The sequence below is a fragment of the Lates calcarifer genome, linkage group LG19 (genome assembly GCF_001640805.2).
Source record: "Lates calcarifer isolate ASB-BC8 linkage group LG19, TLL_Latcal_v3, whole genome shotgun sequence".
In the NCBI taxonomy this organism is placed as follows: Eukaryota; Metazoa; Chordata; class Actinopteri; family Centropomidae; genus Lates; species Lates calcarifer.
Genome location: NC_066851.1, coordinates 15,303,541 through 15,317,519, shown reverse-complemented (window position 1 = coordinate 15,317,519; position 13,979 = coordinate 15,303,541). Strand labels below are relative to the sequence as shown.

At 46.2% G+C, this 13,979-nt stretch overlaps 1 protein-coding gene across 6 annotated transcripts in view; it reads right to left on the bottom strand.

Moving 5' to 3' along the window:
• Positions 1 to 13,979, bottom strand: part of meis2a (Meis homeobox 2a) — an 80,757-nt gene that overhangs the window by 31,740 nt on the left and 35,038 nt on the right. The gene's annotated exons all lie outside the window — the stretch shown is intronic.

The following is a 13,979-nucleotide window of genomic DNA, read 5'->3' as shown; positions in this document are numbered from 1 at the left end:
CCTGGTCTCCTCTCAGTCTCTCCTTCTCTCCCTCTCTCTCTCTCTCTCTCTCTCTCTCTTTCTCGTTTCCGTCGATCTATCCTTCTCCTGCCATACTCCACAGGCCCCAGCAGCTATCCCTTTCTCGCTGCGCGCTAACCCGCCTGGCCTCGTCTCATATCCTCCTCACTCCACCTCCTCTCTTCTCCTCCTCTCTTCTCATCTCCTCTCGTCCCCCCTCTTTCAAAGTTTCCGCTCAAGCTTTAAGCCAGGTCCTAGAGGGCAGGAATTTGGCCTGGTTTTTCAGACCAGTCTTTCGGCTTTGTTGTGGTAACTGCCTGCTCAGGGGCACCCGGCTCTGTTCTGCTCTGCTCTCCAGCTCGCCTGATGTCAACACACAGCCACACTCACTACTTGCTCTCAAGAAATCTTTAAAACATCTTGTAGCAATGACTACAGCTGAGCCAAAGGATCATCCTCCCACAAAGAGTTTTGTTCTAAATTTCATTAAGTTTAAATTTTCAAGTCCTTGGTAGATTTTTTAAAAACATAATTCCCGGAGAACGAATCTCCTGTTCTTTTATCCTCTATGATTTTGCTTGTTGGGAGTGTGATGTAATTGACGTTTTGCCTTTGCAAGGGACTTTTAGGGCCTATAAGCAGACCATTAGAGGCCTGGAGGGCTTGTCAAAGCAGAGGACCCACCCACTTTGCCTGCATGAGACAACCTCATATCCACACCACTTATCACTGTTGCCAGTCATAATGTCATCGAGAGCACAAGCTACGACTAAAGTGTAGTGAATGAACTAAGCCTCTGAATAAACATCAGCACTGGTTTAATGATGTATGTACACACTGTAAAACACAACTGTTTTCTGTGCTGACAGACCTGGCTAAGAGTGAATATAAAGGCCTGAGAGTGGGATATAAAGGGCTCTTTAAAATAATTGTTGCATACACTCAAAATGTTTTACACCTTTTTCAGTTACTATTATTTCCAAAAGAGGAAAATCTCTGTTTCTGTAATTAAAAATTAAAAGGCTAAAACAAATTACCATAGCTAAATTGTGACAAATGTGACTTTGTGTCATATATACTGAAATAATTATAAATGTCTGCATCAAAGAGGCCTAGGTTATTAGACACCATTGATATATACTGAAGCTTACAAGCCACTCTAGAGAAATGCTGAGAAAGCACAGGGGACCAATGAGACTACAGTAAAGCCCTTACAATCTAGAGCCTGTTGATAAAGTCTGTTGGGAAAAGGACTTAATATTAACATACAGGGTCTCTTTAAGTTTATCCTCTTTCTCTATTGTGTTCGGTAGACTTTGTTTAACTTCCTAAGTTAAAGTAAAGTGGGGCTGATCTTCAATTGAAACAGTAACAGATTAATTTGTGGAGAGATGGACAGACTGAGCGAGAGAAAAGGGGGGTTTGTTCGCTCTTCAAATAGAAGCTTCTTAGAGTTTCCACTTGACGGTTCTCCCTTTCATTGTGCATTAACTTAATGAGCATAAGTATTCAAATACACAACCAGGACCTCTTTTAGCGCTCTCCCTCTCTCTCTTTCTAGTCTCCCCCTCTGTCTCTTTAAGACTCCACATTCTCGAGAGAAAGGCCAGTACGTTCTAATAGCAAGCCTCAGGACACAACAACAAGAGCACAACCACTTACAGAGGACAAACAAGAAACCCCTGGGGCCAGCTATGGAATGTCAAGCCAATTTGGAAGATATCATAGGACATTTGTAATGTCAATTTTTGTTTTCAGGTCAAAAATCAAAGGCAAACATGGTAGGCAACATTTGTCCATTACAGTGCGGGGCAGGAACACCCCCCTCCCCCGCCAAAAAACAGCTGCAGGGGACACTTCCTGTTTGCTAATGATGCTAAATGCATTCAAGTCGACCATGTCAAATTTTCACTCCCTCTGAATGGACAGCTGGGGTGGAAAGAAAGATTTTCTCTCCTCTCCTCTGCTGTCTCCCTTTTTCTTCTCTGCTCTTAGGCCCATGACAGACAGACACTTCAGATCATGTCCCTGTCAGTGAGACAGAGGAGCATAGCTCATGGTAACCATAGGTGCATTCATCTGAGATCACAAGTACTTCCATGGAACAAAGCCAGCCAAGCCCTGATCAGTCACCACCCCGTCCCTACCTGTTGTGTCTGTTCTCTTTTACTGCCGTTTTTGCCTCTCAGAAATGCACATCTTCTGAGCTCTCCTTTCATCTACGGGTGTATGAGTCAAGGAGATATCTCCTGTCATTGCTCAACACCCAGGGGCGGCTGGCTGCATGGGACTGTGTGGACTGACAAATGCCCTCAGGATCTTTCACTTTCTTAATGTTCCTCAAAGGGGAGTCGACATGTGATGGGAGTTAAAATGCCTTTATGAGGTGCCGCCGAAGAGAAGAGAAGAGAAAAGAAGAGAAGAGAAGAGAAGAGAAGAGAAGAGAAGAGAAGAGAAGAGAAGAGAAGAGAAGAGAAGGATATAGCTTTTAGGCCTGGTTAATAGCAGCCAATCTTTAAGTGCATTCTTCCATCCTCTCCCTCTCTCTCCTTGTAGTGCTCTTAGGCTCAATCCTGCCTGGGGGCCGAGGTGACCTTTGACCTGGCTGGCCTGCCTAGCTACAGCCCTCTCGTTTGTTAGGGGCTTTATCCACTGACAAAGCAGGCAGGAAGTTGGCAGCCACCCAGCAGCCCCATGGGAGGATGACCATCAGCTAGCTCAGCTTACCGCTTATTACAGGATGGTGGGGAGCATGTGTGTGTGTGTGTGTGGGTGGGTGGGTCTGTCTGCGCACTGGCGTGTGTATGTGTGTGTGTCCCTGTGCTCGCATATACTGTATGTGGGCATACATGCGTGTTTCTGAACGTGCTTGTACATGCATGCGACTGCAGCTTGTTTGGCTGTAGCTGCACACTTGTGTTTGCACGTGTGGTAGAGCAACAAAATCAGAAATGTGGCTGACCTTTTTTTTTTTTCCTTCTGTGCCGACAATTTTTACTATGCTAGTTAATGACACGCAAAGAATAAGCCTGGAAGCTACAAACGTCCCTGTCTCCAAGCTAACCCGATCAGCTACGCATGTTAGCAACAATCAGGCAACCTTCCAGCCGCTGGACTCAGGGGACCCCAGCACACTTCAGTCTCTCTCTCTCTCCCTTTCTGTCTCTCTCTCCACTCTTTTCTCCTCCTCCTCCTCTCTGCAGCCTGCTCATCAGAGCGCTCAGAACAGCTCACTAAAACATTATATCATAAGACACTCCAGTTTCACTCTCGCCACTCCATAAAAGTCAGGTAATTCATACTTCATTTATATACCTTCCCATTAATAAAGCTGATGAACTTTTACTCCTTAAATCTAATGGGCCATTTTGCCGTGACTGCCAGCGCTTGCCGTTTTCTCTGTGTCTCTCTGTCTGCCTCTCCTCTTCCTTCGCCTCCACTAGTGCTTTGGAGAGAGCTAATCTACGCTCGCCCAGCTGCTGCTCACGTACAATGTTTTATGGGTGAAGAGAGAAAGAGAAGGATTTGGAGATTTTTGAGGCTTTTGACTGACCTCTGCCACAGACAAGCAGTGACACGCACCGTATGGTGGATTTGCCGTAGCTTTTCGTGGTTTTCTCCCTCTCTCTCTCTCACTCTCCCTCCCTCTCTTGCTGTTTCCCTCTACCTCTCTCTATCTGGGGTGCAATGCAAGGTCATTGACCTCCGGGCCTAAAGCAAGGCATGATGGCTCCCCAGCTCGAAAGCTGTTGACAAGCGTCTGTGTTCTTTTCAACAACTCGTTGAACCACCCCCCTACCCCTTCCCTTCTCAGGAATGTAACACAACCGCTCACTGAGGTAACCCAAGCCCCTCCCCTCTCCCATCCTTCATTTACAGAAAGAGAAAGAGACAGAGAGAGAAAGAGAGTGAGAGCAAGACCAACTGGGGGTGTTCGACAGCTGTACCCCATCTCTCCATCTAACTCTTGCTCCCTCTCTATTTCTCTTTCTCTCTTTAGATTTGCTTCTAGCCCACTGCCTTCGGAATAATTAATGATGCAATTGAGCCGAGGAGAGGACTCTGACCAGCAGGGGCCGTTCCTGAATGCCTGGGTAGCCGTTTTATGGAGGACCGGAAAATAGAGAGAGAGAAAGACAGAGGGAGACAGATAGGCAGAGGAAGAGAAAGACATAAAACAGTCGGACAGTGAGAGAAAGAGATTGTTAATAGTCTGTTCCCCTACATGCCTTAACCCAGTCTTCCTCTCCTGTTTTCGTCCCCTCTAGTCTAATCCTCAATCCCCATCCCCCTCTCTTCTCCTCCATCCTCATGGCGGGATTGGGGGGCCTGACCTGTCTGGTGATTGATGGTAATGTCTCAGGAAGTCATTTTCCCCGACAGCACCCCGCCGCCTTTCACCAAGCCTGGTGCAAAGGTGAGCCCATCACACGGACACTTTTAACTCTTTGCTCACTCGCCGCCCAGTTCTCTCCGACTCATCGATCTCATATGCCCTCATCCCCACGCCACACTCCGACACTACAGAGCCCCCAACTTCTAAGAGCGTGGCGGGGGTGAGAAAGTTGATCACGCTACAGAACAATTCTGTCTGAAGAAGCAAGATAAAAAAACTTTGCAGAACACTGAAAAAAAACACAGGCCATCTTGAAGTGGATCTGCCAAGTGGCCCCTAATTCAGGTTGCTGGGGATGGATCCCCACGACTCCATTACTGTCAGCGCTTACCACCTCCATTATGGCAATTAGGACGTGGTTCCAACACTAGGAATGCTTTGCTATGCTCTGGAATTGCTAACATCTGCCGTGTCTCCGCTCCATGTGTCAGAGTAGAGTTGTCTTTTCTTAAACACACATCTTTTTTACAGTCACACTCTCTCCTCTTTTTTCCTTCTGTTTCTTCAACACTGCTCTCCACATTTATTTTCTTAATTCGACTCAAACTGTGCCTTAAAGAGATCCCTCTCTGTTTGAGTCCAAATAACCTAAAATGATCCGTGAAGAGCCTCGCGGTTCCCATTTTCAATAGGCTTCATTAGTTTTTAATATCTAGCCAAGGAAAGGAGGGGAAAATGGCATGGAGATAATCAATGGAAAGGGGCTGGTAGCCTATTAATCTCCCCCAAAGGATTGTGGGTTAATACACGCTCTTGCATAGGCAAACATGGCTGTGTGGTGAACACATCTGTCTGCCTGGATGGGCTACTTAATGAAACAGCCAGCGTTTGGCTGCTGAGATGGATGTCGTTCCCCTAGTGAAAAATGAGTTCTCTCTCCCACTACGCTGAGGCAGAGCCACACATGATAGGGCTCCATTCAATTCACTGGAGACCTGCCTGTGTCCCCCGTGTGAGAGGAACTTAAACAATGAGGGTGCCAAGCAGGACAGGCAACGCATGGCCACTAGAGCAAGGCTTCATGGAGATCATATCAGGGAATCCTAATGTGAACAAGAGTCTGACTGATCTGGGAACGAGAGAGGACAGAGAAAGACTAGAAGAGGAGTAGTACAGTAGACAGATAAAGCAGAACAAGGGAGGAGAGAGATGAAGGCTGAGCCACCTGGGATAGATAAGCAGGCTCAATGTGTTTGAGTGACAGTGTTTGTTTGAGTGTCTGTGTGAAAACTTTGGTACCAGATTATATGTATATTTGTGTGCATGCATGTGCAAGCATTCTTTGCTTATCTGCCAGGACATGTGTGTGTTTGTGTGTATGTGCATGTGTGTGTGTGTATTCTGACAGTGTCGGAGGTGACCCCTGGTCAGGGAGTCCTGTAACAGGAGCTCACCTCCGGTTCTGCGAGCTCTCCTCTCAGTGTGCTAAAGAGCCACCTGAAGACAGGATTAGCCATTGTGACCTGGCCCCAGAGGTAACCGAGATACACCTCCGGGGGCAGACATGAAACACACACTGTCACGTGTTGCAGAGACACAGCCAGGTGGGGAGAGACAGGCACAGAGGAAGATAGAGGTTTAAAAAAGAAAGCTGCAAAATGCAGACAGGATGGGACAGGTGGTAGCAGGGATTGTGAGTGCAAACAGGACACCTATAAGAGGATGAATACAAGTAGGATACAGTATAATGTCGAGCAAGCTAAGGTGAAGGTGTTGTTAGTGAAAACAAAGTATCAGAGCATAAGAGGATTGGGCGACCTAACCCAGTGCCTTGGGGTAGCTGAGATTTGTGCCTGTATGGAAATTGATGCCTGTCAGCCTGTCTATGACTCAACTCTGACAGCATGCATGCATGTGTGTGTCTGTGTGCACATACAAGCATGCGTGCTGTGCTGTGACAAATGAGCGGTGCTTAATTTGCGACTGATTATGCGGGCTGCGGGTGCCCTAAACCCCTTTGAACTAGTAATTGCCCCTGGTTTCAGTAATGAACATTAAGGAGGATTCAGGAACGTGTGGCTAATTACACATTTGCCCCCCTTTTTCTTCATTTCTTCATCTTCATGCTGGATGAGAAAAAAGAGGGAAAAGGAGGAGCAGGAGTAGTAGTAGGAGGATGAGAGCCAAGGAGGAGGTTCTGGGTTGGGAGGCATACACTGCTGTTGTCGCCCTCTTTATCTAAATAATTGTACAAGCTGGTTTATGGGCTTTAGAGAGGTGCTTTGTGTGTCAGCCGCTGCAGCCCTGGGGATATGGGGGACTGGCTTTCCCCACGATCAATATTCAGAGAGATTCACATCTGGAGCCAAGGCCTGCTCTGCTTAGATTTGGATTTATATATTTATTTTTTTATTTTCATTTGATTTTTTTCTTTGATTCTCTTCTTCCTCTATCCATCTGCTTTTTCTTATCAGTGTATGGTACAGCTATTTTTTGATACAGGCGTTGCTATCTATCACACACGCTCATGTGTATAGCTTTACATGATCTTTGGGGGATGTGGCTGCAGAGAAATTTAGAGGTCTGAACTGAACTAGGTCTGCTCTAGGACAGACTCCGAAAACACGTGGCTCGATATATATGTGAGGCAGAGCTGCTTGAGCAATGGAGCATTCTGGGTAAATGGCTGCGGTGCAGGGAGGGTCCACCGAGGCTAGTGGAGGGGGAAGAGTCGGGGAAAGCAGCAACAAATTGACCCGCTCAGCCTCAGTCTTTGATGTGGACTGGGCTCTCTCTTAAAAAAAAAACAGTCCATGTGTTCTGAGAGGGAAAGAGAGGATATCAATGGGAGAAAAAAATGAAAAGGTGAGGAAGTGGGGGGAAGAGGTGAGAACAAGAGACATGGCTCCCAGTTATAAGGACCCCACTGTGCAGGAATCCCACTGCCTGCCCCTGGACTGAGCGCTGGGCAAAACAAAAGCATGCATTTGAGAAGAGTAGGAAGGGAGGGGAGAAAAATCACACAAAATGGCAGGAGTGGGATTTGGTGCAGCCAGGGTCCCATGACAAACCAAACAGTGAAACACAAGGTCTGTTTTTGATTTCTGCTCAATGCCTCCATCCCTCAACCTTTTCTCTTTCCTTGCCTCCCTCCCTTCTTTAGCCTGGTTTGCCGTTTCACCGCTCGCGCTGCCTCCCTTTTTCCCTTTTGCATTTTCCTCTCTTGGTGTGATATGAATATCAAAGAAATGTTGGGGCAGCTCGAAGGCCTGCAGCAGAATCTCATTGGCCTCCATGGTCCCCAGCATGCAGCAGCCACCGTTTCTAGCAGCTCTTGCCACAACCCCGCAATCAACCGTGGGGGGATGAGGCTAGCCTGCAGGGCGGTACCCCTGGAAGGGTAAGGGGTAATTTAAGGAAACTAGCGCTAAGATGTGAAACCAAAATCCTCTTATACATTTTGTTATGAGTAAGATAACCCCAAAAGTGTAGAAAAGGGAAAGCGGCACAGAATCAGCTACCACCATCTTAATAACCCTGGTTTTTCACCAGGGGCATGTATGCTATCACAGACTACCTTGCGGAGTCCCTTATTACACATGACGTCATTCCGCCCTATTTCCCATAGAGTCAGGTCCTAGCCAACAGATCAGTGTTATGACTACAGCAGTGGATTGCGCTGCTGTGCTGAAGGCAGGGAAATGTTCCCTGGCCGGGGCCTATTCTCAGTGGAGCGTAGGGCCTTAAAGAAGCCTCCTCAGCTTCTTGCGTGTGGGTTCTTGGAAGAGTCTCTCACAGTTCAGAGCTGTGAGTTTATAAATCCCACTGCCCTCCACAGGCCGAGCTCTGTTTGTATTCTGCTGCGGTCAGAGGCATGTGCAGTCACCTCTGCAGGGGCCAGTCAAACTCATACTGCGCTCCCGGTCTTCCATGAGGACACCCCCATGGCAAAACCCTCATTTAAAGAAACGAGCATTGCATCAAATTTCAGGGAAACATTCTCCTCCTTTGCTTTGATTTTGTTGTTGTCTTACTGGAGGATGTGTTGTGGGCTGCTCTTTTTCTTTGGCAAACACTGTGCAGCTTCGCACAGCTTAATCACCTCCATGCAGTGGGAACATGTCGTAAACAGTCCCTTTGCGAAAGCACTCATTTCTGCTACTTCATTAAACAATCTGCATTAAGATGCAAACAGCAGGAATGAAAATTAACTGGGGGGAGGGAAAAAGAAAAAAAAAACATGAGGCAGAGGGAGGAGAAGTGGTGGGGTTATACAGGTATCACCGTATTTCCACATGCACAATAAAATGACGCTCATTTTCAGGATAATCAAGCTTATAAGAATTTTAAAAAACTGAAAACATGCCTACTACACATCTCATAGTGTATGCAATGTTAAGATGCAATGCTTTATATGTCAGTGGATTCCATGTGGGGTAAGTTGGCTTTGAAGTAGAACTACGACAGATCTGGATTAGGGGGCAAAGTGTAAAGGTCTGGTGTCGGAGCATGAAACGAATTAGGGCTTATTACATTCTAATGCAGCACTAAACCTCTGCAACAGCTACCAACTATGCCAAAGCACACTGTAAACAAGGCTTGAGTCAGTCACAGAGCTGTGACACACTAACACTTGGAAATTACCGCAAAGCTGAGATGGCGAAGTTGATGCGGCCCGTCGTATAATTATACAGCCTGTGAAAATGGGAAGTCACTGGATCCCCCTTCTAGACTTTCATTCTGTTTTCTGAACTCTCCTTCTAGAAAAAAAAAAGCATCTTGTTGACACATGGGGGTAAAATTAGTTCATGAGTACTGACAAGGAAGGTGAAATAGTTGTGTAAAATAAATTATTTCTTGAGTATCATTTCTCTTTAATGTCTGAGTATCTTTCCCTGTGAGGTCTGTCCATGCTGTGATAGCCCCTCTGTAGTAGCCCCTCTGTGGAAGAACAGATGGCAGACTGAGGTGGCTTGTGTCTGTTTACCAGGGTGGCTGAGCAGCCAACATTAGAACATAGTGAGTAGACAATAGCTAGGCACCAAACCTCAACCCCTCTCCCCCTCCCGAAGATCTCCTCCACAGTCATTATCAGTGACTTTCAATGACTCCTGTGCTTAACATCGCCAAACTATCCTGTCATATTGTCACTAACGTGTGTTTTTCAAACACACGCACAAAGCAGTGGGCATTGTCACAAAAGTAATGTGATGACTCTTTTCCCTGAGTCTCCCACTGATAGTCACACATTTGGGCAGTGGCAGTGAACCAAACTGTCGCCTTGGGTTGCTACGGGTGACTGGAGAGCTGACTTTTGGGCTCCGAGGCAAACGAGCACATGACAGATTAGTGTGTGGGCCTCCTCCAGGCTTCCACCTCTGTGACCCTTAGGAGCCCCCTCTTTACCCCCTCCTCACCCTTGCTCTTACCCCTAAACCCCCTCCCAGCCTCTCCTTTGTCTCTACCGTCTCTTCATCGAAACTCACACAGCAACCTAAGGAGGTGAAAAGCAAACAGATTTTGATTGTGCACCACTGAAACACAGACTAAAGTAACTTTCTTTATGTTATTTCTGACTTTTGAAAAGTTGACTTTTTGTTATACAGTCTTTCCAAACACAAATACATGTAAAATCCAAACAAATAAACAATGTAATCACACTAGATGAAAAGTAAGTGAACTAATTATGAATACATTTTTTAAAGTATTGTGCCGTGTATACTGGAAAGATAAAGTCGGCAGCAACAAATATGGAATAAACAGCTTTCAGCACTTCAATGTAAAAGGAGGACAGGCTTGGTATTTCAAACTGTTTGCAGATGTGTGTCTCCACCAGTTAAATACTGCTTGTACTGGAACAACGCACAAGGATTAGAAGGACTAGAAGAGCTTAAACAAAACTGGGAATACTACAGGGCTGACTGTTTAGTCTATGCAAACAACATGCCCTCTCTTTTTCGAAGGATGGACTTATACACTTGTTTATCATATGGGTACAAACATCCGTTGTCAGGGTTCGGGCCTTGCCTGCGCCCATGTCTTGTGAATGACCCTAGCTGGCTCTTTTATGTGCGTCTATAAAGGGCGGTCGAGAGAGCAGCTCCCATAGGAGGGCTCGACCTGACGATGACACCCAGTTGTCATGGAGACTAATGCTATGTTGGGCTTGGATTGGGAGTGGAGTGGAGGGGGGGTGTAGCCACTGTCACTAGTGTATCTAATGATGTTTGCAGCACAATGCACTCATCTCCTCACAAAGTGTGATGTGCCCTCACTCTGGTTAACGCCTGTATTAACAGGGTTCATATGGGCATGATGGCATCTTTTGAGTTCTGATTTGAGCGTAAGAAAAAGCACAATATTTTCTTTTTATCAGTTCAGTCAAAAACACTGTTTATGAATCAATATATTAGTGTTAAGCTTTGCAGGATAAAAGACAATGATATGTTTTACTAATAGCTATATTCAAATACCATCGATCATACGTAAACATTTCTCATCTGAACACACAGTTCTACTGCTCACAGTCCATGGACTTTCCAAATGACCAAGGGATATATCACTTCCCTTTCAAGGAGCCCAGGGGACCAATACACCTGGCTTAGCAGCTTAACAGCATTTCCCCAAACACCCATGCCAAAGGGTGGCCCGGCACAAAACCTGAGACGCTTGATGCTTGAGAGGGCTACCTACTTACTCATCTGACTGACCACTCTCACTCAATCCCTCCCTCCCTCCTTTTAAGCTCACACATACACACGTGTGCAAACTCTCAACTGGCCCCGTTTGCTCCTGAGGTCCCCTATTTATTTTCATAGGTGTTTGAGGGTTTACACTAGTCAAAAGACAAGGCCAGAGCCCAGAGTGGTATCTTTGTATCTGAGTGCTTCCTGTTTTTATTGCAAGGCCGACCCTTGTCTTTACAGGGGTGAGTAAGGGCTAGCGGGGGGCTAGCAGGGGGTGAGAGGGAAGGAAGGCTGGGGGCACTGAGGGGCTAATTGTAGATTTTAGAGTTTGCTTTTCCCAAACAAAAGGGCATCACCTTTTGCAACAATAAGAAAAGAACTCCCATCACTGCCTCTCTATTTTCCCCCTTCTCTCATCATTTCTTTTCTGCTATCTTATATTGCCACTATCTACCTATCCAACTCTCACTTCCTCTCCTGAATTCTGCAGCCCATGCTTTTGAAGTGCACTAGAACATTTTACCCCTAACAGTGAAGTTTACCTTTCTGATAACATAATCTCCCTGTAGTATTGAAAAGCTTATACCAACAGTCTGGGATTTCCCTTCCACTAATGTGGCTGGAATACATCCAGAAACTCATGGAGAGGGGAGGGGGGGTATTAGAGAGAGAGAAGGAGTGGGTGGGAGGATAGGAGGAGGGAGTGGAGAGACAGTCTGACCCTCTTCTGCCAGCTAACACCAGCTGATCTGTGCAGCCGTTTGCCAACTACATATGGGGCATTTAAGGCTGCCAGATCACATGCTCTGTTGTGCATGTGCATATGGCCTTAACATAAAAGAGGTCAGGGTTATCACAGACTCTCAATACAGTAACTGTGGAACCTTTGCTTGTTTTGTGAGATGTTTATAGCACCAAAAACCACATCAGTTGGAATGTTGGCACAGCAGGGTTTATGGTAAATATGAGTTAAAATTACTTTCTTTATGTGACTGACCTGGAGAAAACCATCCTGTGATTTCTCTCAGGAGAGTGTGAGGTCAGAGTAAGGCGAGGGAAGGAGGAAGGAGGGATGGAGGGGAGAGGGGTGAGGGCAATTTTGTTATACTGAATCCAAAAGCCAACAGTTGTTACTATTGGCCTGTGTTGTTTTTCTGTGTCTGAAGGGGGGTCCTATCCTTTTGAGCTTTTCAGAAGATGTGACAATGGCTGGATGTTGAGAACATATGTAGAGAGACCCCTGTGGCTCATGGAAGAGGAGCTCCATGCTGGCCCTGCAGTTTGAGAAAATACAAGGCCACTCCTTTCACTCCTCACCTCTCAGTTAATGAATGCGTGAATGGCAGAATGCCGCTATAGGCCATTCAGGGGCCAAAGTCCCCAAGAATTCACCCTTGCACAAACGCATCCAGCAATGGAAAATACATTTGCTTAACAAATTAAAAGAAAGGAGAATGGCTAATGGGCGTGTGAGTGTGTGTGTGTGTGTGTGTGTGTGTGTGGGTGGGTGTGGGTGAGGGAGAGAGAGGGAGAGTGAGAGAGTTTATGGGTGGGAGAATTGGATGGTGAGAAGAGAAGGGGGATAATTCAATTAGTCCTCTTCCTCAGCAGAGAAATGAAGGCAGGTTAAAAGGGAGGGATTATTATTTGTACAAGACTGGCCAGGGTTTTGCACAAAAGAAACAAATAAAGATTGGAGAGAACATCTACAAGCAAGGGATGTGATAAAGGAGAGGGTCAGAGAAAAAGAGGGCCTTGAAAGCTCCTCTCTGTCTGAATTAACCAGCTCTCTGAAAAATGCGCCTGTGCCCAACATTGGGCTTCTCCCCTCCTCTTTTCCTTTCCACTCTTTCAATTCAATTTTAAAACAATTCTAAAGAAAATTGCTGGCGACTCTTCCAAACGCTCTGTATGCGTCATTCTGTCTTTCTTTCCGCATCTTTTGCAGAGGAAGAGCGCTGAAGCTGTGTGAGGCTTTTACCAGGAAAGATGCCAAATTATGAGGAAATTTCTAGTCTAAACTCACATAAGGTGTGTTTATGTCCTTGCGGATATGAACATACAGTAAATTCTGCTTAAATAAAACATTTTGCCTTTGTTGTTTGTCCCCTTCGTACACAAACGAGGTATTCTACTCCAAGCTCGAGGGTGGAAAAAGACCTAAAGCAGGAAAAAAAAAGAAAAAGAATTGCTCTCAAATTAAAAAAAAAAAAAAAAGGAAAAAGTTTTGCCTCCCTCCCGCCCTCAGCTTCTGAATAAAGCTTGGTGTGTACGTTTTGGTGAGAGGTCTCCAGTCAGGGAAAGCGATGGAGCTGTGAACAGCTGTGAAGTCATTTTGATAATGATGAGAATAATAAGCATGCAGACTGGTGTGGTGGAGCCGCTAAGGCCTGCGAGGCTCAGGGCTTTGCTGTTGCAGCTTCACTGCTCCTGAATAGATAAAAGTGATTAAAGCACTCCTGATTATCCCTGACCAATATGTAATGGATTTACAGCCCTTTCAATTAGGTCGTATTTGCTGGCCACTCATTACTTGGGCTTTTGGTTAGATAATCAGGGTACAGGGGCTTTGGGCAGGGAGTGGGCACTGTTAGCTGGGTGTGGGGTGGGGAGGAGCACAGGGTGCACGGAGGGCACCTGACCCTCTTAAATGTGGGGATGATCCATAAGGCTGAAGCTCTAAACTAAGTCTCCTCTACTTTCTCTCTCTCTTCTTTTACTTCTCCCTTCCCCCCACATTGTCCCTCCATCTCTGGGACAGGGAGCCACGTGTTCAGAGAGCAGCTTATGTGTCCTGGCGTGGCCACCTCCTCCTGAAATCTGACCTGCATTGCAAAATCAATACAGCCTGATGTTCTGATAATGTCCTGACATTAGGGGTGGGGGGGTGGGGGGGGTGGTCCACCCCCTTATACATGACACACACAGACAGACAGACAAGCAGACTGACACATACA